Source organism: Etheostoma cragini, chromosome 1 (genome assembly GCF_013103735.1).
Source record: "Etheostoma cragini isolate CJK2018 chromosome 1, CSU_Ecrag_1.0, whole genome shotgun sequence".
Taxonomy (NCBI): Eukaryota; Metazoa; Chordata; class Actinopteri; order Perciformes; family Percidae; genus Etheostoma; species Etheostoma cragini.
Genome location: NC_048407.1, coordinates 22,314,396 through 22,333,202, shown reverse-complemented (window position 1 = coordinate 22,333,202; position 18,807 = coordinate 22,314,396). Strand labels below are relative to the sequence as shown.

Below are 18,807 nucleotides of genomic sequence, written 5' to 3'. Positions count from 1 at the left end.
AACTGTGACAGTGACCCAGCAAGCACAGTACCAGGACCCTGAAACTGATGCAACAAGCATCATTCTTTTTAATTTAGTCCTGTGCTTTTCCTACTCTGACATGTCAAACCTTTCATCTGTAAATAAATAAAGTTCTATTTGTACAATGCAATATTCAACATTTCATCTCCAAACAATAGACACATTATGGACCCAAAATGATAAACGCAAAGCCATTGCACAATTCTTGCTTTACTTTTCTTAAATCTTAATGTAGATGCTGAGCTTAAAGCAGTTTGAGCATGATTAAAATATAAATTATGAGGGGTAACATGAGGCAAAAAAAGTTCAAGATTGCATAGTTTAAGACTTAGCTTAGTAGACAGAGACATGACACCTTGCGCATAAAGTAATCAATCTTAAAAATGTTGTCCAATAACATTAAATACTGCAATATGTTACACTCACATCACATTTATGAATGCCACGTAGATGTCAGTGTATTTAGTCCAGACAGGCCAATGTAGTATTATATTCTTTACACAAGTTCTCATTCAAAAAGTTTCCAAACATGTCATTCATGCCATAGTAACTGATGAGTTATTAGCAATTCAGGAAAAAAAGGTTTTGCTGCAACACTTAAATACTTTTTAAAATAATACAAAACTCTCTGAGCTTCCCTGACTTAACCCACAACTAAATCGTAACAACTTTCTTTCAGATTTATTATTATATATTATTTATAACAGTTTTTTAAATTGGTTTATTTGAATGTTATGTCAGATTGCATGCATTACAATCAATATGAGATCATGACTATAAACTAAGAAAGGTGGAGGAAATGTGTATTATTTGCTTTGTCTGATTAATGTGAAACATAATACAGTTTTAGGCGGTGAGAGTTCAGTATCCGTATCTTTCTTTCTATCCATTAAAATGTGGCAGCACGCCACCAGATGGCAACCAATCATAGCCTATGCTCTTGCTTTCTTTCGTTAGTTCTTACTCAAAGTTGTCTTTTTAGAGCTATAATACATCCCCCCCCCCCAAAAAAAAAAAGAAGAAGCAAAGAACACTTTAATTTATATCAACCACCAGGCTCACACTCTGTTCCATAAAAGCTTTTAGCAGGCGCTGAGCGGATGTGTCAGGTGGGTGTGGCAGACTCATCAGCCCTGACATTTAAGTGCAGTAGTGCTCAGAGCAAAAGAGATTGTAGGATATGAGTAGATACAGATGACAAGCCCCCCTGCAAAGATGATTGCAGTGGAGTGACAAGAGGAGACCAAACAACAGATAGAGGAAGGAGAAGGTGTCAGGAGGGGAGAGATGAAAGGCAAAAGAAAGAAAAAGAGCTTTGAGAAACAATAACTCAACCCAAAAATTACAGCTTTATCAGAATGTATATTACTAGAAAGAACTTCAAAATGTATTTTCTCATCTTAATATAAACTCAGCATAATGTTATTTATATTCCATCGAAAGTTAATAGAGCGACACAAAACATTTAATATCACCTTGCTGGCAATCCAAACTAGTTCTAGTGTCAGGTATTGGTTTTAATTTAAATAAGCACATGAAGGTAAAATGTATTAAAATAATGAGTAAACCTGGTTTTCACCTGTACGTCCTTTAACCAGACAGCCAGATCTGTGTAATACCTAAACAGCCAAAGTGATATTGAGCAAGTTACAGAATAATTACCCAGTCTGGAATGGATGTTTTGTAGCATGACTGGACCTCTGACCTTTCTGTAAAGGGAAGAAAGGGAGAAGACAGTTAGATTTCCAACATATTGAGGTGCTGTTCTGCAGAGCACACATAGCACACGTAACAGTACTGCTCAATATACAAAAAAAAGACCAAACACTGCCAGTGCAAGTGAAACTATTTTTAGCAGAAATCTGTTGAGTATGTATAGGCAGTTATTCCTGCTACCAGCTGAAATTCCACTCAGAGTAAACCTGTGTACTCCTTAAACTTCAACTCATCATCTGGAACATTTTTTAATTAAAATATTACAGGAGATACAGTAATATTGCCCTCACTGTAGAATGTAATTTTTTTAAGTATTAATTACTGCATCCAAAGCACAGGAGAAAAGGATATTATTTAGTGAGTAGAATTAAACGTTGTCCTGGAGCTTATAACAGAGATGTCATGCATCATGTCATATTTTGCAGGATTAAAGACTAAACTGATTATGCTAATTTTTTATATCAACAGAGCACTAAAAATTTGGATTACATTTTTTTTGCAAATGAACAAAATTACTGGACTGTTTTTTGTATGTTTCCTAAAACACTTGAACATTACTCTATATTTCAAATAACCAGATCAGAAATGGTTTTCCATGTTGCATGTTGTTCTTAATTAATGAGCAGAGTGATTAGACTTAGTTCTAGGCAGAAATTGTAAAATGTTTCTCCAGTCACACTGGTAAAGATGAAGATGGATGCAAATAATCCATGAAGAGCGGATTATGTTGAATTGGCTTTTAAATGTAAATCACAAAAACTCCCTTGTGTATTTGTATCCGTTTCTCTTACGCTCCAAAGTACTTCTCTGTCACAAAACAGAGTTCTGAAGACAAGCAACATACACACAATGACAGGGATGGAGATACCACCACCTTTGGCACGCACACACACACACACACACACACGCACACACACACACACACACACCCCGTGGCACTACAGCTAGACCTGCCACTCGGACGTTCACCGAATCAGACGGACAAATCTCTAACAGACGGCTTCTGACAAAGAGATTATCACCGTGACAGGAGAAGTGTGTGCAGCTGTGGGTGGTGAAATTTACAGCTGAGCGGGGGGAGGGGGGGGGGGTTGGCTCTTTGTGCATTCACACATTTGGCTCTTCGCTCTCAACATACCAGTGTTTGGAGTCAAAGTCAAACTTACTTCAATTCTACAAGATAGTAATTGTCCATTGTATGTATGTGTGTCGGAGAGAAAAGAGAAATACACATATACAGTAGAACTAACATAAACTTTTGTCATTTAAGAAATGCAGGAGGTTACCTAAGCTTCTGCTACCCACTTTCCTCCTGGACACATGCGAATAAACACCATTTCTGTAAGCATTTTTACTGGATTAGAAGGATCTTTTAATGTAGATTCTATTTGTCAGTTTAGTCCAAGACCATGCTTATTCAGTGGCTGGGACAACAGGCCTTTGTAGTATTGTTTTACAATACTGTACTTCACAACTTGCTTCACTAAAAGCCAGTGGATAGCATTTCAACCATTTACATGAATCATGCAATTTCTTGTCTTGTGATATACTGAAATTGTGCAAAGAGATGTTCAGTCCCTATTTATACAAAAAATATATAAATAAACCTCCCTGCAAAGTGGCCTAAAAAGTACCTTAGCAATTAAGTGGTAAACTGCTCTTGCTATAGCTATGGTTATTTAGAACAGTAATATCAGACTCATGCAATCACAATGTTTAGGACAACAAAAACATTGTAAGCTCTTCATACAGCATCATTTATGAGTGATCAACTTCAACAAATAGCAAGTTGCCTGTTGTGTATGACACTTTCTATACGTGTTGTCAAATTGGTGAATGTGTTTCTCAATTCATGTGTTTTTATTTAGTTGCACGATTTTTTAAAGGTATAGGGTCACAACTACACACTTTACCCACTCTGTTTCTCAGACTTGAGATGTTTTACAAATAAGAAGAAACTATCAAGGGACAAACACAGTCAAGAGATAAAAACAAGACAGAGAAGACGGTATATTTACATCTTGTCAACACTAATTGTAATCTGTTTAAAGCGACTTTTTCATTCTTACCATTTTAATGTATTATAATACATTACAAATTTGTAAATCTACAAAAATGGATGAGTTCAGAATTATCTTCATTACATTAATCATTTATAATCACTAAATATTTAAAAAGAATGCCACCAAGATTAGCTCTAATTGCATAAAGGTGCCAAGCGGCCACTGTGGATGAAATTTTGATGGGACACAGTTTGATATTTGCTGCCACAATTCTCAACAAACTGCAAATTGACACAATAATGGTGATATAATCATGTAATCCAAACACAGCTACACTCACAAGTCAAAAGGTGCCAGTGGAGGATAAGTGAAGCTCTGCAGAAAGTCAATTAATCTTTGCAGTGGTCCCCCTTCCCTCCACCCTGCTTAAAAGCTTCATTTACCTCCTATGGAGAAGAGATAGAAACACCATTAGTGAGATGATGGCAGGACTAGAGAGGGGAAAGGAGAATCTCACAGTTGGATGAGCTGAAACAGTATAGGCCCCCATCTCCTCAAAAAGTGTGTGTGCAAAAAAAGGCGAGAGCATCTTCTGCATGGGTAAGCTTAATTAGGTTCTATCTTGATTATCAAAGGTAGTGGCATACAACTTTAAAGGCGGAAGTGTGCTTCAAATGCTGGGGGCTGGATGACCTGCAGAGTCAAGCAAGTTGTGGACAGATAACAGTGGAGACATGGCTGACGGGTTTCCCGCTGCAGAGAGGTGCTATGCAAGGTGTACAATAGGGATAAAACCTCAACCATTATTTCCATATGCAAGCTCATGTATGCATCTGTGTGTACGTGTGTGTGTGTGTGTGTGTGTGTATGTGTGTGTGTCATGGGACCCCAGCTGGATAAATGATGATTGTGTGTGTTTACATGTACGCGTTTGGGTGTGTGAAATGCCAGTGAGCATATAGGCTCTGCTTCACTGAGCTCGGTTGGCTACTGGAGCACAATTGGGGGTCTCTCTGTGTGAAAGAGGTCAAAACACAAACACACACACACACACAGACAAGGACAAAAACACAAATAAGGAAGTGTGGCTGAAGACTCCGATAATCAAACAGTAGGCTAATCAGTGAGTTCATATTTCCAGGCAGAGACAAATAATCCCCATTTGAATGCCCGAGTTACAATAAGTCACACGCATGTCACGTATACAGTACACATCCTGATATTGTGGCAATTTTTTGTATATTTCTTGACATTTAAATTCCAGCCACCTGAGTTCACCATTTTTTTAATTATGGAAGACAAGGTGCAACATGCTTTCTTCTTCTCTCCTCGCTGATCTTAATTACAGTATGTCTGATCTTAGGGCATCATGGTTTCACTTGGGTTAATAAAGTTGCTGTTAAAGGAAGGTCAAGTTGAATTGGTACGCAAAGAATGGATAGCAGTACACAGAGCTGAAGACGTGAAGGGGTAACTACAGGCAGGAGGCCCAGTCTACATCTTCTTAATTACAAAGTGCTTCAAGTGTCAACCCTGAGGACAAGCCAATAACATGAATAACGTGCCATTCAATGTGTGCTCTATACATGCTTCATGCTGCTCAGAATCCTTCAGGGGATAACAGGCCCCAGGCTGACATCAGTATAGTTAAACTTAACAGCACCAAAGACTAGCAATGCTTCTCTTCATGTTAAAATCTCTACATCTCCTGCCATGTGAATGTGTTTGTGGCTCAATACGTTTGTGTGCCTGTTCACACTAGTCTAGTGTGTAAACAAATGTTTTGTCCCAGTTAACTAGGTCCCAGTCGGACCAAACCTATTTGGCATTGGTCCGCTGATGCCGGTGTTCACGCATTTGGGTCGCAGCAATATAGAAGCGGGCATATGTGTGTGTTGTGAATGTGGCAGCCGGGGGATAGCATGCTGCGGCTGCTGCTGACACTGGGCCTGTCTGCCTGGTGTGCCCCTTTCTGCACCAGTAGAGCTGGCACTGCCTCCTGCCTTTGCCCAGCCGAATCGCAGTGCGCCAGCTGGGCGCTACCAGGAGAGGCCCTGCAGAGAGAGGACGCAGGTCAGCCGTGACAGAGGGATACAGAGAGAGAGAGAGAGAGAGAGAGAGAGAGAAAGAGGTGTGTGGAGTAAAGTGGCAACGTTTAGATACAGAGCAGGGATAAGAACAGGAAGAGGTAAAGGAGGGCTGCAGTTGCAAGACAACACCAAAAAAATAGGTCCTCATGTTCATGCAGCCTCTGACACCCACACAGGTGATTTCAGTTATTCTGGCTGATTAGACCCTGCTTAGGTTGAAAGTCGACCGGAGCTTGGATGGGAATTCATTATATCACAAATACGTTTGTACGCTGTAAATTGTTTTGCCCTTACAGGAGCAACAAAGCTGCAACAAGACTTAGGAAGATGTCAATCAATCAGTCTATGCACACCCACACAGTCCCGGGACCGGGGGTCAGCTTAACTGAAAACACCTGTGTGGTTGTTCAGGGCTTTTAATGGAAGTACCACTTTTAGGAACTCTTAGATTTGTTCTGGTTATTTTTTACATTGCACCTATATTTAAATTTTCAGTGAGGCCTCATAAGCTGGCCCCCCTGCCTCTTCACACAGGCACACACACACACACACACAAACACACACACACAGGCACACACACACGTATAAATTTGTAAAAGACACAAATGAGTTGCCAAAGATGTCAAGATGCATCATTTTGATCCATTCTGACATTTTCAAATGATAAAAAATAAGGTAACATTAGACACATAAGCTTATTTGGTGCTTGGGAACACCTCCAGAGGATTTAGGCTGTGTTTCTTGGTTTGCTCATCCATGTGTAAATAAGACTTTTTGCAATGTACAGTGATTAGGGGAATTAAAGACCTGCTTCAAAAAATCACAGTGTGTGCTCATCCACTAGGAAGTAGGGTTGCTGCAACATACAATGTCAGACATTGACACTGGGCTGTGTGACTTTTTCCACATAATGAGTTAGATAGTTATTGAAACTAACTTTTAAACATACGTGTTGAAAGTCATGCCCTAAACTTGGCTACTAACTTTTACTTACATCTGCATGTGCACTTTTGTAAGAGGAAGCACGTATTAAAAAGTTGAACAAACACTGCCAAATGTAGTAGAATCACCAAATATGGATGGTGTGCCCTTCATTCTCCGATCTTGTGTTGTTTTGGCAAAGTTTTTAGTCTCTCACAGCCCAGCCAAAACAATTCTTAAATATGTCATTAACTGTTCTTCTTAACTGGATAACTTTTAATTTCAATGTAGTCTGCCTGACACCAATCATGTGTGGTTCCCCGGAACCACTGTTTGCCTAGAGGCACACATTAAAGCCACACACAACTTGGTGAATTAATTGGTCATTAATACTATCACAACATAAAAGATCACACTGATCATTTCACATTTATTATATTAGATAAAAACTTTGGTTAGGGTTGCCGTGACATTTATGTAGGGTAAAGAAAAGGTTTTGCATAAATTGACAAGTGAACAAAGTTGGCCTGAGTCATTGGAAATGTACCATATATTATCAAACTTTAATAAACGTCTTTCTTTGTGTCATGTGTCCTTTCTAAAATACTTTTAAAGTTGCACATATACAATATTTACATTTTAGGTGATACAACTAATATCCTACGTGTTCCTTGTCTTACTGGGCAGACTTTACTTGCAAGTAAAGTCTGGTGGACTTGGCCGTCCACCTTTCAAATTACACCACGTGAATATCTTACTTTTTGGCCAGTTCTACTGCTAAACTACCTTCAACAACAGCCACACAGAATTCATCCCACACTCAAAAGTAATGTTTTAAGAGTCAGGTAACAAACTGAACTTAAAAATGAAAGAATTGGTGAAAACGTTTGCAATAAACTATCAAAGAATGATTAAAAAAGAAACTGACTAGGAGGGTGTGTAGCTTAATGATCCTGAACTGGATTTATGCACCAGCACTCTTGTCCCTGTGGTCAGTCTCCAAATTAATGAGTTTAGCAAGGTGACAGCACAGGCATGTCAAAGGTCTCTGACCCTACTAGAGGCTTTATCCGAGAGATAGATTTGCACTACATAAAACAAAATACAACTAAGGGTTAACATTAGGATGAACAGTGTACAAGTTAATGACAAAACAAGGACTATATGTGTAGTGTGAGTATATATACACACATATATAAACAGATGCCTTTCAACGCAGATCTGAGATAAGTACCAAAACATTTTTGAATATAAAATAAAAAGTCACTCAACCATGTCCAATGAGAGAGAAACACTTCTGACTAAGAGGGGAAACTGACAACAAGGATAAGACAAGTTAGGAAGTTATTTTGGAACAACGCTTAGATGCTAAATACTGTACAATATGTAACCCTGCTGCCTTACAGGATAACAGCTGGTTGCATGCACCTCTACAGTCACATCCCTATGTCGGGCTATAGCTCAAAGCCCAACTGTGCCGGCTTTTGACTTTGCGGAGCTACAAGGCTACATCCTAAGCGTCAGAGTCAATGGAGAAGTCATTACACCACTAAAAGCAAAAGCCCTGAACACCATCACCTCTGTTCTCCTTGTATTCCAACCCTCCTGCCCCACCACAGACACTCTCTGAACACCGCACCCAAGCCCGTGCCTTCTCCTAAGCGGCCTATCTCCCGCCCCCTTCTCCATGGGCCGTGGGTCTCTGGCTGGGGCAGGCTGGCACAGCTGTGCCGGGAGCTGTGCTGTCACAAGCGGTTAGGGTGACAGCCACTCACACTTCATAATGTCCCTCTCACAGGTCACCGAGCGACAAGCTGGGTCACCTCGCTCCAGCAGGCAGCCCCAGGGGAAGCAGAGTGCCCCCCCACCACCACCTCTCCATCAAATCCCCCCAACCCACCCTCCATGTCTTCACCCTCCTATTGCCCAATAAAATAGAGAGACAGAAGGGGGCAGGTGGAGGGAAGAGGTGCTCTATTGAGCTGGGCTAGGCTACAAGAAGCTCTCCACACCCGAGACAACGCCAGGGTCACGATTAGGGTGGGCACGCCACTGATAGTTCCTCTGATACAGATGATGCTGGCAGCATGGGTTAGGATCAGTGTGAGCTGCTTAGATGGTAATTGTAGACCTCAGAGGAATATGATGATGTGCTGCCACTCTTGATACTGTAGGTCTTTTGGTAAAGGTGTGGAATGCAACAAAAAAAACAATTGTCATACAATCATGTTGTACAATAAAGCCATATTAAGGCTGAATGTGAAATGTAATAAAAGTTGTATTATTTAATCATAAATATAGGAGGAATTCTGTCTTAAAATAGATTTAGTTTCTTGTCATCCTCCATATGGGTGAAGGGATGGCAGGAACTTGGTAATGGCCATAGGAGAGCACCATATGCTCCTGATATCTGCCATCCAACTGTCATTAATGTGCATTACCTCTGCACTCAACCAAATTGTGAAGTCTAATTTGATAGCAATACAAGACTGAACAGACAACATTAAAATTCACATTAATGGGTTCACACTGCCCGTCCCTCTACTTTGTTTGCCATTTTCACCTAATGCATAGCTTTTAGGTCATTTCTATTAAAACTGTCAATTTGCATTTGCCACTTGAATTAATTGGCTTGCCCCATAAGTATTCTTATAATATAATAAATATAAAATTGCCTTTAAATGAAAGGGTTGCCTGTCTTGAAATATGTGAAATAGTTTGAAAACAAGAGTTTAAACAGGTGTACTGCAAATGTGAGAACTGCACAGAAAACGAGGGAACTGCACATGATGTGTTTTCCTTCTTCATGCACTAACAATCAACAAGTTAAGCATGTGAATTTAGAGTCAGATAAGCTAATTGGATGCAGTGCCTGCAGTTGAATGAGAAGCCTCATACCTAATTCCTGTTATTCAAACAGTCACACCCTGAGAGCGGTTAATTCACTGAAGGTGCATACACACCCACTGAACAATGTGTAGCAATTAATTTCGCTCTCCCTCCCACATCTGGCGCTTCGGTGTGACCCTGCCTCTGCTGATTCGTGCCGCTCAGGCTGGGCAAGCCTCTGCAATTTCACACGTAAGGGACCCCAATGAAACGTGAAAAGAATATGTGGCATTGTTAAATTGCATTAAAGAGTTTAAAACGGTAGATATGCACACCCCCTCCTCTCCTTGCTACCAAGAAAACAAAGCAGTAAATGTGCTCAAATGCTCAGTGACGAGACGTAACATAATGTAATACGCACCAAGGGCGCATTTTCACAAAGGGTGAAATTTCATCACAAGGCCCTATCCAATCACAACTAAGGAGAGGGACATGAACTTGATGCCACAACAGGAGTTTCACCAAGGGGACTGTCAGCCCCCTTTGGGTCAGGCATCAGACTGTCCTAATTCCTTTTGAATTTAATGTATTCACAATATCCTCAGAGTGAAGAGCAGGATAAATCTAAGTACTGTACACTCAAAGATCAACACAGGCCAAAACTGAGTAGGCCATTAACTGATTTATTGAGCAAAAACAATTTTCCAAATCAGTTAATAATGTAAGTCACTTATCAAGCAACAATTATAGATTAAGATAATAGTAGATATTTAACTGTTTTAGCTTCTCAAATATGATCCTTTTCTCTGTTACTGTGTTTCTTTGGACTGTTGACTGGACAAATCATGAAATTTGGAGAGGAGTTAGCCTGTGGAGTTTCTGACCACTAGTAGCCCTAAAAAGCAGTGTTTCTTACACTCAATGCATATTGATGAGAAACGATAAATATAAACTTTACATGGGTAGCAACTTTAAAGGAATAGTTTGGATGTTTTGAAGTGGGGTTGTAGGAGATACTTATCATTAGTCAGTGTGTGTCCTACAGTAGACGGTAGTCGGCAAGTTTGGAGTACTGACACCGAGCTTAGCGATGTACTGATGTGAATGACAAAAATTCTGAACTAATCATTCAACTTGGGCTCAGGGATTGTGATCCTTTTTCTGACTTAATTATTAAACGAGTAATCAAACCAACACAAAAGTCGTAAATAATATTAATAATAAATGTAACCTTGAGTATTCTGCACGTAACCAACATCTCATCTGTTGATGTTCAAGTCTGCCTTTAATTTACTTCTCTCCTCTACTTTTCTTGATACACACCATATTCTCTCTCTCTCTTTCTCTCTCTTTCTCTCTCTCTCTCTCTCTCTGTTCCACTGTGACAGTCACCCTGCTCTAGGGCTCTGGAGATATTTCAAACATATCTGGGAAATCAATCTTACAGCAAACTGAAGGAAAACATCGAATGTCATTGAGCAATAAGTATGAAGCCTGTCAGAGGTAGAGCTGAGGGCTGGGCCTGCAGCGAGTTAGGCCTGCCAATGGCCCAGTGAGAGGCCTCGTCAGCTGGGCTCCCTGCCTCTACACACACACACACACACACACACACGCACACACGCACGCACACACGCACACACACACAATCTTCTGACAGAGGACAAATGCAGTTTATGCTGTTATGGCGGTTTTGGTACACACCCCTTCCACTTCTCTTTTGGATATAACTATACACAACTTAAATACTATCTTCATGTCATGTTTTTTTTTTCTTATCTATTCATAATCAAATAAAGTTTTGAAAATAAACTTGCTAGGCATTAAACAAAGGCATACAGAGAAGTTACTGTGGCACAAAATAGGGCTGTAAAAAAAATTCAAGTAACAGTTATTTTCTTTGATTAATCACTTTGTCACAATCCATTACACTTGCCCAGAATACAAGGTCTGATGGTCCAAAAGCCAAATAAGTCAATTAATCAATAAACTGTTCCAGCTTTGAGTAAAATATTATCATGTATCCACTTTAAATGGAATTGTATTGTGATGATATCATCACATTGTCCTCATTATACAATCCTTTGTTGTGCAAATGAATAAATCCAGGCAAACAATTAGAGTTGAATAAGTTTTTTGTCTACATGTGCAAAGAGTGTTGTGTAATTTAAGCATTGGAAACAGTTTATTACATTGAACATCAGTTTGATTGTTTCAGATGTAATTTTGCACACACATTAGCAATATTTGGAATATACTGATATGTAATATTGATTTTAACTATTATACTAAACCCTAAGAGGACACTGTCTCACACAAAAACCCCACATGCTCTGAATCTGGATGTCCTCTAGTAGATGGTTCAGGGTTATCCTTTACATCTAGCAGAAGCTCTCAGGCAGTACCACAGACATGGAAAACAGGAGAGAGAAAGATGGATTTCAGGAGGCAGGAGGGGAGAAGGGCATTAGAAAGAGAGAGACCAGGCCCAGACAGACAAGTGAAGGGAAGCAGAAGTTGATGAAACAAGATGTCACCATTGATGGGTCATTACACCCAAGTAAGCATGGGACACTAGCTGGGCCTGCACTGCCCTCCCTCTTTTCTCTCTGTTTTTGTCTCCCTTTCTGACAAGAAACTACAAGATATGCTATTGCCTGCGTTTCTCACTATTACTTTCAAGGCTCTGTGGCAATTATCCTCACGGTACAACAATTCACTGCAGTTCAGTGTTGCAGCATTCCTAATTGGCCCCCATACACATGTTTACATCTCCAGGTCAATTGAATTAGGTCTTATAATGAGCCTGGGTGCTGGATATCTAAGGCAGCTAAGCACATTGAGGCATAAACAGGCACAAATCAGGTGAATCCTTTACACTTTAAAGCACATTCATCCAGTATTTGTCTCGTGGTCCCTTGTTGCACCCATCCTGTTGCTCATCATCAAGCCTACATGAAGATCAGGGCAACGGCGTCTTTGATGCCACATCAACGGGTTGAGGATATGAGATCAAAAAGTGACACTAATCTACAAATCCCTAGTGTGAGAGTGTAATAGTAAAGCTCAACCATTATTTGTTTTAAAGCTTACTCATTATTTGGCGACTACACACACAATGTTCATATCACACAGCCACTGACCACATCCCAGATGTGAGCCAGTTGTAAACAGGGACATGTTAATATATGGAATAACCTTGGGTGTTATTATAAAAAAGGTCTGGATTTGAGTCTGTGAGGGATGAATTAGTAATCTGTCAGTGATTTAGAGTGATAATGAAATGTTTGTTTCTATTGATGGCTAGGGAGTCTGGATGAGCCCTGTGATGTGAATATAACAAAGTGGGATGAGGATTTTATGGTCCTTAGGCTGTTCAGTGGAAGAGAACATAGAGGTTAACGTTTATGTAGCAGTGTTTGAACAGAAACAGGAGAGCCACTTGACTTTGAAATGCAAGGTTTTATGTGTATTCGCTGTCTTGCATCAGCTACTCATACCATACTCTTGTTGAACTGTATAAAGAACAGAATATTAACAAAATGAAATTAACAGAATATTAACAAAATCAAAGTAAAAGCTCACTAACAAACTTTGTTTACTTGATTCCTTCTTATGATTCAATTATGATTCCTTGTGTAAATATATATATTTTGTGTGAGTTTGTGTGCGTGAGTGTGTGTGTGCGTTCTCTACATCATATACAAGCCAGGAAGCATAACTTTGACTCATAAAATGAAACCATAAGTGAATGCAAATAATTTGATCCAAAAATCTCTAACCCGGGCCTTGCCATCTCCATCAATCAAATGAAAAATACCAAACCAATGTAGTCAGTGTCAGATAATAGTTTCAGGTTGTCACGCATGAAGAGGGGCGCGGCCCATAGGGACTTCACATCAGCCTTCATGTGTGCATTTAGACTAGTGACTGGAACTAAAACCCAGCTCGTGAAAACCAACACGCCTTGGCTCCATTGGGACACACATAAGCGACAATAACAACCAAATTAACCATGCACATGCAGGCGTCCGGCGTGTTGAGCTGATATTGCTGTGCCGTGGCGTTGGGTCCACTCTGGTCCACTGATTCAAGGGACTACAACAAGCCAACATGCAGCCAGGAGTCTTCACTGTGAAATTAGACTGGGGTGTGAAAGTGGAAAAACCAAATAAGCATGAGGTTGAAACCTCACGCTCTCTCGCATGTCTCCTTTCTGCACCTCAACACTGTCAAATTCAATAAAGAAGAAAATTGTTCACAATCACAAATATCTTGGTTTCTCTGCTGTGACTGATGTGCCAACTTTGCCTCAAGCTTAAGACAAGTCTCCTTTATCGCTATCTTGAATTATTAAGCCGTGAACATATCTCTCAGCCAGCAAAAGAGAATAATGAAGCAGTTTGAAAACCAGAGTGAAACTTGTATTCTTACTTTTCTGAGCATTTTTGATTTTACTTCAAGGCAACAAAGAGACTGTAGCTAAATAAACAAGGACTACCTGGGTAACTTTTTAACTTCCTCATAAGTGTATTGTAGTGTTAATTTGTGTCATTTTGAAATTAATTTTGACAAATACCAACTGAGGATCCCTTGACTACATTCTGTCAGATATCTCTTTGCAATCCTCCTTTGACTCTCGGCACGCTGCTGCCTCCATGCTGGCTACTCAAAAACACATCCATGGAGAGCATGCGCACACGCACGCACACAAGCACGCACGCTTCTCTATTGTAAATATCAGCCACCAGTTCAGTTTATAATGTTTATAATACAGTTTTATTGGCCAACTAACTTTTTCTTGCTTTCAAAAAAACAACACTCAAACAACAACACACTGACACCTCTTCCTGTTACCTTAACCTTTGGGGCCTTTGCTGTCTTGATGGCATCTGAAGTTGGAGACTCCAATTTTAGTATCCATGACCAAACACACAAACCAGTCACACAGCAGCTTAAACAGTCAACTTGGGCCAGCAGAGAGCTGGTCTACAGCATTCTCACCACACCAGGCCTAGTTATACTCTGCCTGTTTGAGGTACACTGATTACTGATATTACATACACACACACTACCTTCACTGCAGGGTATGTGTAAACTCACCATGCAGAAGCAGGTCGCTGCATTAAACACAAGCATATGCTAGCAAGGAGTCTTAGTATGATCTTGCACAGAGCACTCCACTAGACTGGGCTTCAGTACGCTACACTTGTCTGTATTCCACTGCATTACATTGGGCAGAGCAGGCTAATGGTAGCTGATGCACTGCCACAGTGTAACAAGTGCAGGGCCTTGCTAACAGGATGCTAGGCTAGGCTAAATCAAATCACGGCCTCCTGCAGTCATTGGTGTGAGAGCCCATTTTCACAGTTCACACCCGACCTGCTAATTGCTGATCATTCATTCACGCTCTCTGTTGATTGTGCAGGCAGGGTGTTGGCCAATCGTACAGTTTGCTAATGTACCGTACATAGTGAGGATAATCGGTGAGAGCAATAAGCATGCTTATGTTCTGCTGGCCATGAAAACTGATGTCTGGTAATCTGGGAATATTTCAGAGAAAGGCCATGACCAATTTTGTGTGAGTTGTTGGAGCTGCCAGTCGGGACAGTAATGGATATGAAAATTTGATCAAGACAGAAAACTTTTAAACTTTTATCAGTGAAATCTAATGATACTCAGTATTAAAATGTGTCAGATTTCTTGTCATTCCCGTGCCCATTTTTGATGATACTGTTACTGTTTTAAGTTGTAGTGCAATAGACCCTCCACAATTTTTGTAATTTCCTTCTGAGAAGTTTATATATTCTATTCCTGATGCTGAACACCGATGCAAATCTTTTTCTGCAGTAACTTTGACAAATCAACTGCTTTAATTTGCAGTAAACATTACATACACTTTTGAAATTTGAATTTTCCTATAGCAGGCTAATCTCTGATTGATCTTTAAAAACACATTATCATGGTTTTAGGCTATTTTTGTCAACCTCCCTGAAATTCAATTGGCAAATCTGTGACTTGGTGAAGCAATTTATGATGACCATTGATGTTTACACATAAAGACAGAAAGATTACATCTGCACATTTTAATGCTTACTGCAAATTTGATGAATAGATTGCCCAACAATGTTACCCTCCCTCCAGAATACTGTACTGAAGCCAGTTTCTACACTGCGTTTCAAACCATTTGGCACTGACAAACTTGCTCTTGGTTTGACAAAATATTTTTTCTATGGTTACACAGTATGCCGGACACCATAGAACTGATTGGTATTGGATGGTGTGGCAAATTGAGTGAATTTAAACATAATAAACTACCAGGGCATAGAATTGACTGACTGGGGCATTTAACACGGGTGACGTGAGATACAGTGATCACAATTAATCATTTTTTTCCACCATTGTTACTGTAACATTAGCTTGCATGCTATTTGAATCTCCAAATTGTTTGAACCCATCATGGTCACAGGTAATGTATGTGTGCCAAATCAGCTTATGAAAAAAAACAGCCCCAACAGTCAAAAAGTCACAATCTCTTTGTTTGCATTTTGCTCTCCTCTGTGCTCTGAACAACCATGGAGGACAGAAGGTTTTCATTTTAAACACTATACCATATATACTACACAACATTTTGGTGGTTTTTATAATAATCTAACCCTGCTTTGTGTCATTAGACTGCCATGTTACTATGTTTTGAGGTGATGTTCTCAAATGAAATGTAGTTTTCTCTCTTAAACAAAGATATATTTTCATAAAACCTTTCAAATTTTGTTATTCAATATAAATGAGTTACTCGTTACTTGTTGTTTTTCCAGCACTCAGATAGCTCATTTGGTAGAGCGGGCTCACATATATAGAGGTTAAGTCCTCGACGCAGCAGGCCTGAATTCAACCCCAACCTCTGGCCCTTTACTGCATGTGATTCCCCCTCTCTCTCCCCTTTCTTTATAAATTTATTTTTCAGGGTTTTATCCCTTTATTAATTAGAGAGGACGGCCGAAGATGTGAATGGGGGAGAGACATGCAGCAGAGGGCCCGCAGGCTGGACTCGAACCCCGTCCCACTGTGTCGAGGAGCAAACCTCTGTATATGGGCACCCGCCCTACCCACTGAGCTATCTGTTTGGCACTCTCTCCCCTTTCAAGTCTTCATCTGTCCTGTCAAATAAAGGCCTAAAATTCCAAAAAGATCATTTAAAAAAAAAACAAATTAAGCTTTTTCTAATGTGACAGACACTTAAGCTGATCTGAGACAGTTAGTAAACCTGAGTGTGTTACTAATTAGTGAACAGAGGGGCAGAGGAACTAAGTCTGAGGGAAGAAATAAATCTTACAAATAAAATCCTTTACATATTAAGGCAGCCTGCCTCAGGCAGCATTGGGCTGTTAGCAGTAAAAACCCATTTCACTCCCTATAATTAACGTCAGTATGTACAGAGAAACACTGCACACATTATTCACAGCTTCCTTGCTTTCACTGTATTTAGAAATTCTAATTGACATTAGGCCTGTATCAGTTTAGCATTTTCTGTGTCAGTAAAGAGCTGTGAGGCGTGTTGATGTGAAACATGTTGCATCTGCCTGTCTGTTTTCACACTGCATTAGGAAAACCTTATAGAATCAGTCTTTGATATCACAACGCATTTTCTGTGCGACTTCACAACCTTACCCTGTGGATGAGCTTGACTCTGCTACCCTGTCCATCTGGATTTCCCGGCTCATCCCAGAAAGTCCAGTTTTGCCAAACATGACAAACTTCCTCAACTATATTGGATTACAGCACGAGAGGGAGCGTGCAGCCTCGGCTTCAGACTTAAATGCACTCCAGGCTAAAAAGAGAGTGATAGAGTTAGTACCAAGGAAGCATAATTAATGTTCTTAATTGGGCCTTTCCTTACAGTGGCAACTGATAGTCCACTCATAGCCAGCCATGGCTTCGGGGCCACTGCCATGCGCTGTTAATGAAGTGTGTCCTGTGCTTGTCTGATCTCATACAGTTGCTGGCCTATGCTAGCAAGAATCTGTCTCAGACAACACTCATCAGTACACATTGGTCAGAGGGGATGCACTCTCTTAAACATCGTCAAGCTTCTAAGCAGAGACTCCTTACTTCTGTTCAGACAAAACATGTGTTTCATAATGTTTTAAGATGATCTACTGATGAACTGAGTCACATCAAGTCCCCTCTGTGTCTCTTCAGCCTGTGTCTGCTACAAAATGGATTTGACCTCCTTAACCTGCTTTCCCCCCAGAGCACTTACTTACAAGCACTCTCCTCCTCCCTCTGACACATGGCTTAGCGACTTCGGATGGGCAACGAGGTGAAAATCCGCTGCTCTTACAGACCCCTGTCACAGTTAAATCAGGTGTGACACACAAGCCTGTTTGGCAGAGAAATAAACAGTATATAAACTTACGTTGAGATTTGTTTCTAGAGCTGTGGAGGTTGAACGATTGAATAAATGAAACTTGGGGCATTTTGGTTGCTTAGTAAAGAAGCGTTACTTCAATATTCCTGGTTTGATTTCATCTGGAGACCATGGTTCTATCTTATGTAGCCTACTCTCTCTCTCTAACTCTCTCCCCCTTCCCATGTTTCTTGTTTCTTGGTCAATCATCCAATTACAGCAATAATCCCCCAAAAAGGGTTGTATAAAAACAATTATAAAATAAATGAAAATTAAAGGTCAATACATGGTAATTCCTGTAAAAAGCTGTCAGATTTCCAGCTTTTTGTTACACATAATGGAGTAGTGTGGATTCATGTTTTGGGACTATACAGTACTGTACATTACACTAATACAACTACATGTGTTCAGGATTTGAATAAAAGTATGAATAAAGTCTTGAAATACCACAAATGATTTAATTTTAAGTCAAAGTCAAAAACATTTTTGTTGATTAAACAGCAATCTGTCACTGGACTCCTGTGTCTCAGGGCAAGATTACACCAGCAGGGGTCAGTAGTGCACTGCTATCAGAGCTCCTGCTCAGCTAAGAATGGGTCCTCTTCAAGACAGAAGCACCAAGCTTTCACTTAGGTTACACTGATTATCCAAAATATAGAAAATATATTTCCAACATAACATAATTGTTTGTGTTTTATATAGTGGATGGTGATACTACATATCCAGTAAAATTACTTGGGATTTAACCAAATAAGAACATATTATTAAAGATAATTATGACCATGCTTATAGCTTGTATTGAAAATGTTTATAAGAGTCAGTA

At 40.0% G+C, this 18,807-nt stretch overlaps 1 long non-coding RNA gene across 3 annotated transcripts; it reads right to left on the bottom strand.

The window, feature by feature from the left end:
• Nucleotides 1-119: 119 nt before the first annotated feature.
• Nucleotides 120-14,565, bottom strand: LOC117946226. 3 transcript variants are annotated; one of them, XR_004656990.1, is made up of 3 exons: nucleotides 14,435-14,565; nucleotides 1,684-1,730; nucleotides 120-1,228 (listed from the first exon to the last, which is right to left on the bottom strand). It is a non-coding gene; the product is annotated as an uncharacterized LOC117946226 (long non-coding RNA). The 3 variants fall into 3 exon arrangements; XR_004656989.1 differs by lacking the exon at nucleotides 14,435-14,565 and adding an exon at nucleotides 4,081-4,604 and having other exon boundaries at nucleotides 1,684-1,726; XR_004656988.1 differs by lacking the exon at nucleotides 14,435-14,565 and adding an exon at nucleotides 4,081-4,604 and having other exon boundaries at nucleotides 1,183-1,228; nucleotides 1,497-1,726.
• Between the last annotated feature and the right edge of the window lie 4,242 nt (nucleotides 14,566-18,807).